The sequence below is a fragment of the Monodelphis domestica genome, chromosome 4 (assembly GCF_027887165.1).
Source record: "Monodelphis domestica isolate mMonDom1 chromosome 4, mMonDom1.pri, whole genome shotgun sequence".
NCBI lineage: Eukaryota > Metazoa > Chordata > Mammalia > Didelphimorphia > Didelphidae > Monodelphis > Monodelphis domestica.
This window is the reverse complement of record NC_077230.1, coordinates 420,220,384-420,233,435: the sequence shown is the minus strand read 5'-3', so window position 1 is coordinate 420,233,435 and position 13,052 is coordinate 420,220,384. Positions and strand designations below refer to the sequence as shown.

The 13,052-nt window shown below is 42.9% G+C and overlaps 1 protein-coding gene across 2 annotated transcripts in view; it reads left to right on the top strand.

Moving 5' to 3' along the window:
- SAE1 (SUMO1 activating enzyme subunit 1) overlaps positions 1 to 13,052 on the top strand; it is a 51,318-nt gene that overhangs the window by 26,409 nt on the left and 11,857 nt on the right. The window lies entirely within an intron of this gene.

Genomic DNA, 13,052 nt, shown 5'->3' with positions numbered 1-13,052 from the left:
CAGGGACCTGGAGTTTAAAGGTTGGGCCAGTGATGCATGGTATGCCCATCCCTGGGAACCAGCCAAATTAGCATTAGAGACTCTGGCTCCTCACCACATTGGTGACTGCAGGGATGAACTTTCTGGTTAAAGGAGCTCTTAGAGATCATCTGCTAAGCTCTAATGGTAAAGAGAATAACTGCCACATTGTTCCAGTAAAGTATTAGCCCTTAATAAATAAGGGCTTAATAAATAAGATAAAATACCAAGACACCAAGGAAGACCAGGACCTTCCCTCAGGGGACTTTTTTGTTTTTAATTTCTCCTTACTGGGACTTTGTAGTTTCTCATGCTGTCAGTTGCTTTGGGAGAGACATGGAAACATCACCAAATTGAGAGTCAGGAGAACTGGATTTTAACATTGGCCAAACTGATCTTTTTTTAAAAATTAAAATTTATTTTTAAGTTCTGCATTCTCTTTCTTACATCTCCCCTCTGAGTCTATCACCTCTCTATCTGGAGGTAGATCTGAACCTAGTTGGTTTCATTGTCCATAAAGTTCTTTAATCTTCCAAAGTTTATTACAGTATAGTTGTTACCGATTCCTTTCACATCAGTTCACACATATCTTCCCTAAAGCTATCTGCCCATCATCATTTCTTATGTCATAATAGCATTTCATCACATACAAAACTGCAACTTGTTTAGCTACTCCCCAATTAACCAGTATTCCCTCAATTTCAGATTCTGTACCACCACGAGCAGCTTTAAATATATTTATATTTATAGGTCTTTTCCCTCTTTTATTTATTTGGGGTATAGACAGACCTATTAATGATGTGACCCCAAGAGTATAAATCTGCACAGCTCAATAGCTTGTACCAGTACCAGACTGCTTTCCAGAGTGGCCAGACCAGGACTGGCTTACAGCTCCACTAACAGTGCATCAGTGTCCCTGTTTTCCCCACTATCTTTTCAGTATTTGTCTTAGATTGCTTTCTCTGAAAACTGTTTGTTCATATCCTTTGGCCTTTTTATCAGTGGCCCCACAAAGTGATTTTAAAGCACTTAGAGATCTGATTAACCTGTGTCTTTTCCCCTGTCCCCTTATCAATTGTCATTACTTCCTGTTAGTTCCAGGATCAAATATAAAATCATCTGCTTTTAAAGTCCTTCATAATGTGCCCCTTTCTGCCTTTCCAGTCTTCTTACTCCTCCACATACTCTGATCCAGTGACACTGACTCCTGGCTGGCCCTTTCCCTGGTTGTGCACCATTCCCACAAATGCTCTTGACCTTTCCCCTGAAGTCTCCTGGCTTTCTTCAAACCTCAGTTCACATCCTACCTGGTTCAGGATGCCTTTCCCATCAGGTGCATACACATCCTTCTTTCCCCCCATGTCTTTCCTCTGAGATTGCCTTTCATCTACCCTGGCTTTAGCTTGTTTGCGCATGTCTGTGTGTATGTTGTCTCCCTATTAGATTGTGAGCACTTTGAGAGCAGGACTGGCTTTTGCCTTTCATGGTATCCCCAATACTTAGCTCCACAGAGCCAGGAGATGTTTGACTGAAAAGGGCCATATGGAGGATTCAGGAAGCAAGAATGCCAACAAGATGAAATGTAGACTGCACCCATGTAATGAGTGCCTATCTCAGGTATGTGAATGTCACCTGTATTTGTGCATTCACATGCTATAGCAGGGTTCCATGGCCTTTTGAGGTTGAGGAAGGGACCTTAGAGGTTAAGTAGTCCAACTTCCTGACTTCATGGTTAAGAAAGCAGCCAGTTAGAATTTAGTAAGTGCCTGTTCTGTGTCAGGCACTGAGCTAATCCCTGGAGGGACAGTTCCTACCCTCAAGAGGGCTCACAGTCTAATGGGGAAGGTAGCTGCAAACAACTAGGGAAAGATGAGATTAATTCAGGATAAATTGGGGAGGAGTTGTAATCTCAGAGGGAGGCCCTGACATTAAAGAGGATCAGGAAAGGCTTCTGGTACCAGGGAGACTTCAGTTAAAACTGGAAGGAAGCCAGGAGGTAGATAAAGAAGGATATCCCAGGGATGGGTGACAGCCAGAGGAAATGTAGCCCCTCTGGTACTGAGACGTTTTTCCATTTAACACTGACATATACCCTATGCCAGACAGAGCAAAGGGTCACTCTTCTGTGGCAGTTTTTCCACTAGATAGTACCTGTTCTCTGAGCTAAGGAGCTTCTTTTTTATTTTCCCATGGCATGTTTGAAAACACCAAGTCTGAGGTGGTTTCCTGTGGCAAAAAGTGGACTTTTGGTTTGTTCTTTTTTGAGGTTTTCGTAGGTTTATCATAACAGGAGTGCTAAAAATATCAGGGCTGGTATGGAAACATTAACTTACCACAGCAAATAATAACACAGTTGAACGTCAAGCAGGAAGGAATGGATTTCATCTCAGCAAGAGAAATGCATGAAAAGTCAGTTCACTTGACTTTTAAAGTATTTGTTCCAGTGAGCTAATTAACTGACAGCTATAAGGAGGACGGAGGAAAGTGCTTAGGTATGAAAGATTTAGCTACTCTGATCAAGGCAATGATCCAAGACAATTTTGTAGGACTTATGGTGAAAAATGCCTCTTACCTCCAGAGAGAAAACTGAGGAACTCATGAGTACAGACTGAAGTAGAATTTTTTCACTATTTTTTTCTTCCAACATGGAAATGTGTTGCATGATTTTATACGTATCATTGATATCCCATTGCTTGCCTTCTTTGTGGGTGGCAGAAGGAGGAAGGGAATTTAGAAATCGTTCTTAAGTGATTCTTTAAAACATGGTCAAGAATTAATAATTTTTTAAATGAAAAACAAAAAAATTGATCTTTTAATATCCTTGTAACCTGATGGCTGTATGGTGGTAGTTGTGAATTGTTTTATTTGGAATTTCTTATTAGAATTATTATTAGTAAATCTCAACACTACCAGATGCCTATTGATAAGGTTGCATCTCAAAAACTCATTCAGATCAAAATTTTCACTTATTTTTTATTATGAATTTGACAAACATCAACTAATGGACATTTATTCCTTTTTCTCTTTGTAATACTATGTGCAGTAATAAAAGTTTATCAGTAAGAGAAAAAAAGGTAGGTACTTGGATAGTAGTAACAGAATATTGGTAACCTCTCAAATACCCTAACCTCCCACTTCCTCAGTCTTCTCTTCCATGGAGACCTTGTCCTGCACTCCACCTCAGCTGGTAGAGTGGTAATACCTTTACTCTGACCATCATCCATTCCCATCAAGAACTCCAAAATTATTTTATCTGCTGACAATATTTTATCTATCCCCTCATCTCCCCCGTCTTATTACTTCTGTCTATTTATTATACTTACCCTTACTTCCCATTTCTCCACTGCTAGTGCTCTCCCACATCATCATCCCTGCTCTGCTTGTACTCTCCTCCCTTCCCAATCCCACCCCCCTCAGCGGACTAGTTCAACACTACCTTTGGCCCTCTCTTGAATCTCCTCTCCTGCCACCAGTCACACCTTGCCAAAGCCCCACTCTGGGCTATTCTCAGTTCACCTCCTTTGTTTTAATTCAAGTAATGTAGATTGGAGCTGGGGGTATTTTCATTGTTTCAATACAGATTTGTATTTGTGACACAGGCTCACCTGGGCTTTCACTAGTAAGATGGTTTTAATAGCCTTCTGACACCATGGGTCATCGGAGAGATTGCTGGCTCTGGAGTCAGAGCCCACCTGCAGTACCTATTAACCTGAATGACTAAGTCACTTCACAGTCCTGGGCCCCGGGTGTTCATTTGTCAAATGAAGACCTCTTCTAATTTTATATGATCCTAGAATATTGCTCCTCCCTATTTAGTTCTGTCCCACTCACCACAGGGACTGTTCCAGACCTTCTCTTCTTTCCTCAAGCCCCCCATAGCTTCCCTGCTCCTGGACCATGTTAGCCAAAGAACTTGCCTCATACTGCATCAGAAAAATAAAAAATTTAAACCAATTTCCTTTTCATCTGTTATCCTCTATTTCTACTACCCTACAAATAGGACCTCAGGAAAACTTGAATTCAAATCCTGCCTCAGATCCTTCCTAGCTTTGTAACTATGGGCAAATCTCCCACTCTTTCTGAGCCTCCATTTCCTCAGCTGTAAAAAGGACACCAGAATAGTTTCTATTTCAAAAGCTAAAGACCATTGAAATAGTGTATGTGAGATGCTTTGCCAGTCTTAAAGTACATTATAAATATTATTGTTTTGGTGGTTATTTCCTTCTTTCTTCATGGCCTTCATGCTACTTCTGCTCGATCCTATTTTCCTCCATCTTAGCCAGCTAACAAACACCCCTGCTATCATTCACTCTCTTGAATTTTCCATCTCTTTCTGTCTCCTGGTAGGAATCAATTTCTGTCTTTCTCTGCTCTTTACAACTAGAACCCTAGCTTTAAAAAAATCCTCACTAGATCTTCCCATCCAAGATAGCTGACTCTCTCCTTTTAGCTAAACTTTCCACTCATTTCCTTGACTTCCTTTCTTTTCCTTGCACTATCTTCTAAATCCTTTTCAAGCTGATGTCCAACCTCATTGTTTACCCGAAATTGCTCTCTCCAGAGTTAATGGTGATCTCTCAGTTGTCCACAAGTCTTTCCCTCTCCTGATCTCTACCCAGAGCCAAAGCAGTTTTCCCCAAGGGCATCATCCTTCTCCTATTCAGTAAGCCTCAGTGGCTCCCTGCTATCTCTGGGATCAGCTCTTATGCTAGCATTTAAATAAACTCTTCCTAACCTGGCCTCTTTCTAGCTTTTCCAGTCTTTTTACAAATTATAGTCCAGCTCCACTGGCACCTTTGCTGTTCCTTTACATGATGGTCCAGGTCCTGCCTTTGCACAGGGAGTGCTTTCTTTCCATTCTTACTTCTGCTTCTAAGATCACTTCAAGTGCCACCTTCTGCAGAAGATTTCTTCTTGTCCCCACAGCACTTTGTGCCCCTAATCCTCTGAGGTTACCGTTCCACCTATTATTTAGCTTTTCCATAATTGACATTGAAGTAGTAATAATGCGCTTTGAGTTAGGGTATACTTCTAGAGAGTTACACACTATGGGTGGAGCCAGAGCATAGATGTAAGTTGGAGAATAGATGTTGTTCCTAGCAGTCATGTTAGTAATTTTAGGATGAAAGTTCTGTTCAGAGCTTAATTTAAAAGGGGAAAAGTTCTGAAATCTGTCCTGGGAATGTGAAATTCTTTGATTCAGACCCTGGTCCATAGACTCTAGGTTTTTGTTCTGGTGCAGGGCCCCCCACTCCCTCCCCAAAAGGCAGGCTAATTGTTGGGTTATCTCTGATTTCCATTCTCATCTATACTAATTTGTGTGGCTTTCTGGGTAGCCCTTGGGATTTTTATTGATTCTTTATTCTTGTTCTCATCCAGTTCCTTGGTTGGACAGTCTTTTGCCTTAAGTCTATTACTCAGTCAGGTTTATGACTATAAACAAAATACACTGGAATCATTCTCATTCTCACTGTCAAACTAGTGATGACCTAAATTGGCTGTCCCCACTTTAGTGCTACCACTTGTTTATCTCTTGGGTCATTGATTGGTTCTCATCCTAAAGTTCATTTTATTTCCCCACCCTCAAAAACCTGGCATCTTGCCCTTCTACAGATAGTTTAGTCACCTGCGGAGGCAACAAAGCCCAGTGGAAGAAGGCTAAATTTAGGTTCTGAGGACCCGGCTTGGGCTGCCATTTTTGCTCTGTGACCTTGTGGAAATTCCTTGACCTCTCTGTGTCAGATTGGTTCTCTGTCATGTGATGGACTTGACCTCAAAGAACTCTAAAATACCTTCTGACTTTTTTTTAAACCCATCCTTCTGCTTAGAATCAATAGTATGTGTTGGTTCCAAGGCAGAAGAGTGGTAAGGGCTAGGCAATGGGGATTAATGACTCTCCAGGACTGGAACTTTGTCCACTGAACCACCTAGCTGCCCCTCTTCTAACTTTTTGTTGTTGTTGATAAAACCCTTACCTTCCATCTTGGAGTTAATACTGTATATTGGTTCCAAGGCAGAAGAGTGGTAAGGGCAAGGCAATGGGGGTTAAGTGACTTGCCCAGGGTCACACAGCTGGGAAGTGTCTGAGGCCACATTTGAACCTAGGACCTCCTGTCTCTAGGCCTGGCTCTCAATCCACTGAGCTACCCAGCTGCCCCATCTCTTCTAACTCTTAAAATGATGAATCAAGCTCTGGATCCTCCTACCTTGACTTTCAGAAATTAAACACCAGCTCACAGACAATTTATTTTGGCAAACAGTTTTCCCCAAAGCACCATATTCTCACCAAGCTTCATGTGAATGTAGAAATCCATAGTTGGGATAAAAAACGGTAGACAGTAGATGTTTTGTTTTGTTGTCCAGAACTTTTTGGGGACTGCTAGTCAGATCAGGGGAGTGGAGTCCAAGAACAGAACCAGCTGAACCCTTATCAATCTGAAGCCATTATGACCAAGGATGTTTAAAAATAGCAGTCTTTGGGGGCAGCTGGGTAGCTCAGTGGATTGAGAGCCAGGTCTAGAGACAGGCGGTCCTGTGTTCAAACCTGGCCGCAGACACTTCCCAGCTGTGTGACTCTGGGCAAGTCACTTGACCCCCATTGATAACAGTCTTTGCCCTAACCTTATCACAGATCTGTGGAAGAGAGTGGGATTGGCTAATGTAGAAACCAAGAGACCACAGTCACTCAGAAAGGAAGATGTTACAGCCACATTGAGAAGGGAAAGAGCAAAAGTGACATATCAGGGATGTGAACAACTGTTCACATCTTTGTATCCCCAAAGTTGGCATATGGGAAACCCTGCCTTGGCTGCCAGTGGGCTTGGTGCCTCTGGCCCCTGGGTCCTCCGACCAGCTAAGTAAGCTTCTGCTTGGGATGCAGTTTCTGCCTCTGCTCCTTAGCCAGACAAAGGCGTCACGGGAAAGTCGTGTGCCACATCCTTCTGGCCATGAGCAGTGGTCACTGGTGATTATGATCATGTGCACCTCAAGTGCTAGGCCTGAGAAGAGGCTACCATCGGCCAGCCAGCTGGCCTGCCCCTCGACCTGCTTCCTGGCAGGGCTTCTTGTGACTGAGAAAAGCTGCTGCTCAGAATGAAGGGGTGCCCTGTTAGGGACTCTGGACATGAACAAAAGATGCTCTTTGGAAGCAGGAGCCCCCTGACGGGGACGGCACTGAATGTGCGGCTGAGGCCACGTGCTGTTCCACTTTCTCTTTGACTTTTCCACTTGTGGCACATGCAGCAGGGGTCCACTTTCCCCACTGGTGGGGGTGTGTAATGTCATGTAAAGAGTACAGACCATACGGCCTGGGAGTCACTTTGTAAAGCAGAATGCATCAGTTCCTAGAAGGGAGAAAAAGTCCTCACAAGGCCTGGGCACAGTGGTTGACTGGCATCATGGAAAATGGGACCTTTAGTAAAAAGTCAGCAGGATGATTGGAGCCAGTTTTTCCAAAATGTCAGTGAGCCTTCCCTTCTTGAACCTTTGTTTCTACCACATCTACTTGTCTGACCTGAGAGAATGCTGGACACACAGTGGGCTCTCTGGGATGGAGCTGAAGGTCTAGTGCTCAGGCCTTCTTCTTTGACCTGGGCAACATTTACTATCAGCTCCTACCTTCTTTCTTTGGGAAATCTCTGTCCATCTGTGTCTCTCATTTGACTTTCTTGGATCTTAAGCTTCTCAGATTCTTTTCTGACCTTTCACAGGTGGATTTCCTGGTCTAGGAGTATGCCAGGCATACCACTGGACTTGCCCTCTGCCTGATCATTGCTCCCTCCAGCCTCTCTCACAGAGTTCACTGAGTCACATTGTATCATATAAATGGGCAGAGTAGAGTGAAACTCTTACCAAGTAAAAAAGTGAATAAGGGAAGCAGGTGGGCTGCTATGAGAGAGGAGGAACATGAGGCCACGATTTGGCAGCCCTTCTCGGGCACCTAGCTGTTGATGCCACATAACTTCTTTCCTCTCTTGTCCCTCTTTTTCCTAACTGAAGTGCTTATTCTCAAAAAAGTTAATGTAGCTCCTGTTTGCTTTACTTAAAATAAGGGGACCTGCTTGGATTCTCTCCCAGAAGTCCTGAAATAACTTCAGATGTGGTCAGTGAGGTATCTGCATGATGCCAGCCTGCCCAGTTATGCTCATCCAGGCAAATTGCACCTCTACCAGGCAGAGATCCCAGATAAGCATCAGAGCCAGCTGCTGGCTGAATTCTATCCTTGTCATTTCTCATCGGGATGGGACTCAGCCTTTCATTTGATGCAGATTGATGGCAGGGTTTTCCCCTGACCTCTGAGGTTTTATCACCCCCTAAACTAAGATCTGTTTACTTGAAATAAGTGACCTAGATGTCTCCGTGACTTCCAGGTTTCCCTGGGAGGCTGAACAAGTACACAGTAAAGTTCCTTGGGATTTGCATCTCATAAAACAAGCATATAAAAATGTCCACTTAGGACCCTCCCCAGATGAGTCCTCAGCCAGGCCTTCTACAACGTCAAACTTTTAAGGCCAAGTTCATCACTTTCTTTCCTTTTTTTTTAACTTCTTTTTTGGTAACTACTCTTTTGTTTTTCTGGTTTCTTACTTCTTATTTTTTAAATTTATTTATTTATTTTTGTCAATTTAGAACATTATTCCTTGATTACAATTGGTAACTACTCTTAAGACAGAAGGCAAGTGAGGGCCAGGCAAATTCACTTAAGTGACTTGCCCACAACCACAGAGCTAGGAAGCATCTGAGGCCACGTTTGAATCTATGGCCTTCCAACTCCCTTTCTAGTGCTTTCTTACCCCTGTGCTACCCCATCCAAGTTCATTACTTTCAACAACATTTCTCCTGGGTGGGGAGGGACACCTTAGGATTTGGGTTTTGGGATAAGAACAAACTCAACTGATTTTCCAATTTGAGGATGAGAGATTAGAGTGGTATAAATTCAGCATTTATTAAGCACCTACTGTATCCGGTACCAAGATAAATCATGGGGATACAAAGACAGAAACAAAATGGTCTTTGCCTTCAAGAAGCTTTGAGTATATGAGGACCTCTTCCCCCCCCCCCCCCAAAAAAAAAAAAAGACAAGGTAAATTTTTGTTGGAGGAAGTACCAACAATGAGGGAAGAAATTCTAGATCTGGCTGCAAATCCAGGAGACCATATATGAAAAGGTTGTGTGGGAGGAAGATTGAAGGATCATTCTTCCAAAGAATGCGTGGAAGTGATACCTGTGATACATCTGCAACAGGAGTGGGGATCCAGGTTGGGAAGGATTTTTTTTAAAAGCAAAATCTATTTCACACACCCAAAAAAGCATTCCCATAATGTGACAGATCACAACAGAACTCTGGAACTGTGAATCTCTTTTGTATCCTCTGCTTTAAAACATTCTCTACCTTGCTTTCAAAACTGTCTTGCTTCTTTGTTCTAATGTTTGTACTTCTTCTTCTTAACTTTGTTGTCATCTTAAGAAATATCTCAGCATCCTTCTTTTTTGTAACTGATTTTCATTAAACCTCCCTCCCCATTTTCAAACGAGAAAGCAAGGACAGAAAATCCAGGCAGCCTTCCTTGTCATAAGCCAACTCAATGAATCCGACAGGAAGGTCTGTAGCACAAAGTAACCTGTCCCACATCCCGACAGTGGGCTGAGTTTAGGGCTCCTGCCTTCCTTTTGGGCATACTTCTCCTGCCTTTGCTGCCATGGCTCTAAGCTTGGTCGTGTTGCCCAGGAGACTGAAATTGTTCCCTTGATCCCTTGGATCAGCATTCTATCCAGCCATTGCCCAGTTGTCTTAAGAGACTTTCTAAGTCTTAGACTCTAAGGAGACATCACTATGGCTTTAGGTCTTTCCTTTTTTCCACCCTTTTCTTCCCCCTTTAGGAATCAGAAAGTTTGATTTGCTAACAGGTCTTCTTTCTTGCTTATCATGCTCCTTCCTAATTCCTGCCTCTCCTCATTTGGTTCCCTGATAAGTTTGATGTATTTCCACCCCTGATGCTGTACGCATTCATCTCTTCTTTGTTCATTTCAAATAAGAGTGAGGATCATCTAATACCCATTCTGTGTACTCTTCTTACATGTTTGTATGCTCTGTATCTCATCTCACTTATGGGAAGCATCAATTCTAGCCCCTTCTTCCTCTCTACATTAAAGGTATTCCTTTTCCCCTCCCTTCTCTTTATCCTCCTCAGAATCAGTCCATGCCCAGGGCTTATTTAATGCCCTCAATATGCAGCTATCTGGAACAGTAGATAGAGGACTGAGCCTGGAGTCAGGAAAACTAGAGTTTAAATCCCGTCTCAGAAACTTCCTAACTGGATGATCCTGGGCAATTCACTTTACTCTGTTGACCTCAGTTTCCTCACTCTAGCATCTCTGCCAAAAAAGCTCCAAATGGGGTCATGAACTGTTGGACACAACTGAAAACCTAAAAGTGCTATATCGATACTGGTTATTAGTATTAGTGCTCTTTGAAGAAATTAAGATTCTGGAGAGGCAAGTTGTTTTTTGTTTTGTTTTGTTTTTTCTGTGAATGTCTTTAAGTGTCATGCAGTATGTATTTGTTTTTAGAGATTTTAGAGCAGAGAAATCACAGACACTTGTTTAAGAATATCCTTTTGTCATGGATGAAGAAGAAGGGGAGAGACTGGGGTCAAACAGTCAAGTTATGAGGGTAAATTGTTAATGTTTCTGCTGAATGGGAAGGATCTGCACAGTGCTAGTAACTTTCTTCTCATCTGGACTCAAGCTAGTCATTACCCCCTACCCTGGGCCTTGACTTTCAGCCATAAGAACAGCAGTCATCAGTTTCCAAATGATCTCTCTGATACCCAGTCAGTTATTGGTGACAAAGTCATCTCTAGAGTGATTGATAGGAATTGCTGCTGATCAAGAGGAAAAGTGAGATAGAATGAAAACAGACCTAAGGAGAACCCCTCTCCTCTATGATGCCTTCATTGTAAGACAGCATTGGTGGAAAAGAGATTTCTGTCACTGTACGTGGTGTGAATTTGATTAGTCATAGTAATTGCTAGCCCTTCTTCCTTTATATGACTTGAGCATCATTCACACAAAGAGTAAACCACCCTTTCTCTCATTGTGCTTACATTCATTGTGTACACAAGTGTGTGCAAGGGAATCTCCAAAGATGGGGAAGATCAGGAAATGCCTCATGGAGAAAGGTGGTGTTTGAGCTGAGCTTTGAAGGAGAGAAATAGGGCTGAGGAGGGAGATGGCATTTTAGGCATAGCGAACAGCTGACTAGAGAGGGGTTTGCTTGTTTTTAAGTATGGAAGAGATCTACATGTAGGCAGGAGGGGATGATCCAGGGCCTGGGGAGAAATCAGAATTTGTGAGAAGAGTGGATTGATTATAGGGTCAGAATTCCAGAGAAACTGGAAGGTCTTGAGATCAGGGTAGAAGTAGTAGGGATGGCCATATAAGGGAAGGGATATCTCTGTGTCCAAGATAGGAATAGAGAAAAAGAGAGTAGAGGTGAGGTCAGGAGGTTTTGAGCAGATAGAATGGGGACAAAGATTCTACATAGAACATGCAAGACCTCTTCTCTCCCTGTAGTGTAAGATGGCCTTTTGAATGCTTATAAGGTGAAGGGGGTGAGAGAGTACTGTGGGAAGTTTAGGGGGAGAGAAGAGACAGGGTTAACTGGATAGGCATCAGAGTATATGATAGGAAAACTATGAATTTAGAATCTCTTCATATGACTTGTGTGACCTTGGGCAAATCACTTCCCCCATGGGTTTCCCTTTCCTCGTCTGTTGAATGATAGATTGGACTAGAACATGCCCGTGATTCCTTCTAGCTTTTTAGGTCTTGATGATATGTTTGTTCATTCGTTGCTAGGAAAGTGACAGCTGGCTTTTGAACAAGGAGCGCTGATGTGGTATTTGCCATGGGTTTGTCCTCTGCAAGTTCAGTTTGGTCAAGGAGACTAAACGACTCATTTGGGTGCCTTGAGATGTACTGTTAGGCTGATATGCTGAACTTCCAAGGAGCACATTTGCTTCATGCAGGGCACCATTCTAGGTGCTGGTGTGGGGAAGATTCACAGTTTGGCTAGGATTGTGTCCTTCTCAGTCTCAGCTCAGTCATGGTAGGGAAGTTCCCCATGATAGACCTGAGAAGAGAAACTTGTTACTGACTAGGAATAGCAGGGAAAAGCTCTTGGAAAATAAGCTTTCAACCTGCGTTGAAATGTAAAAGATGGGTGAGTTATAGCAAAAAAAACAAGTGAGGAGTAAGGTGGACACACAGGAAGACTATGTTGTCTTGTCAGGGACCACCAAGTAGCCCAGCTCAGTTTTCTTAGAGTTTGGGAAAGGCCCACAAAGTAGGTTAGTGCCAGGTTATGAAGACTGCTCAAATCTGGGCATAGGATTTACACTCGTGACGGTTTTGGAATGGAGGGAATATATCCAACTCTGCACGTGAGAGATGGTTCTGGCATTGATATGAAGCGCCCATCAGAAGCTGCTGCAGTCATTAATAGCGGTGATAGGAAGGAGGGCCTGTACTGGGGCATTAGCTGAGCACATGCTGCAAGATGAGGATGGATGGGAATTTGCTAACTGGTTATAGCTATGAGAAGGAAAGGAAAAGTAAACGTGTACACTAGCCAGTGGTGAGTGAAGTTATTACAGTCAAATCTGAGCCTAAACTAATTAATAGGAGTATTGAAGCCATGGCTGATATTGGTAAGTGTTAACAGGAAGAAGCCCAAATTTGCAACAAAGACCCTTAGCGCAATGCCTGCCACATAGTAGACACCTGGTAAATGTTTATTGACTGACAGAGAAAGGAGTTCTCTCCATGTCTTTGCCAGGCACTGTTGGGGGCATGTATCCATGGGTGAGGAGAGTAGGGGCTATACAGATGGGAAGAGCCCTCTTTTTTTGTAAGCTAACAGGTTCCAAAATTATTAAGCCAGAAGTGTGTAAGTCCAGAGACTTTAGTTAAAATGAGCTGTAGTCACAGTAAGTCATAGTCCTGGTCCAGCCTGCCCTAAACATCTTTCTGGT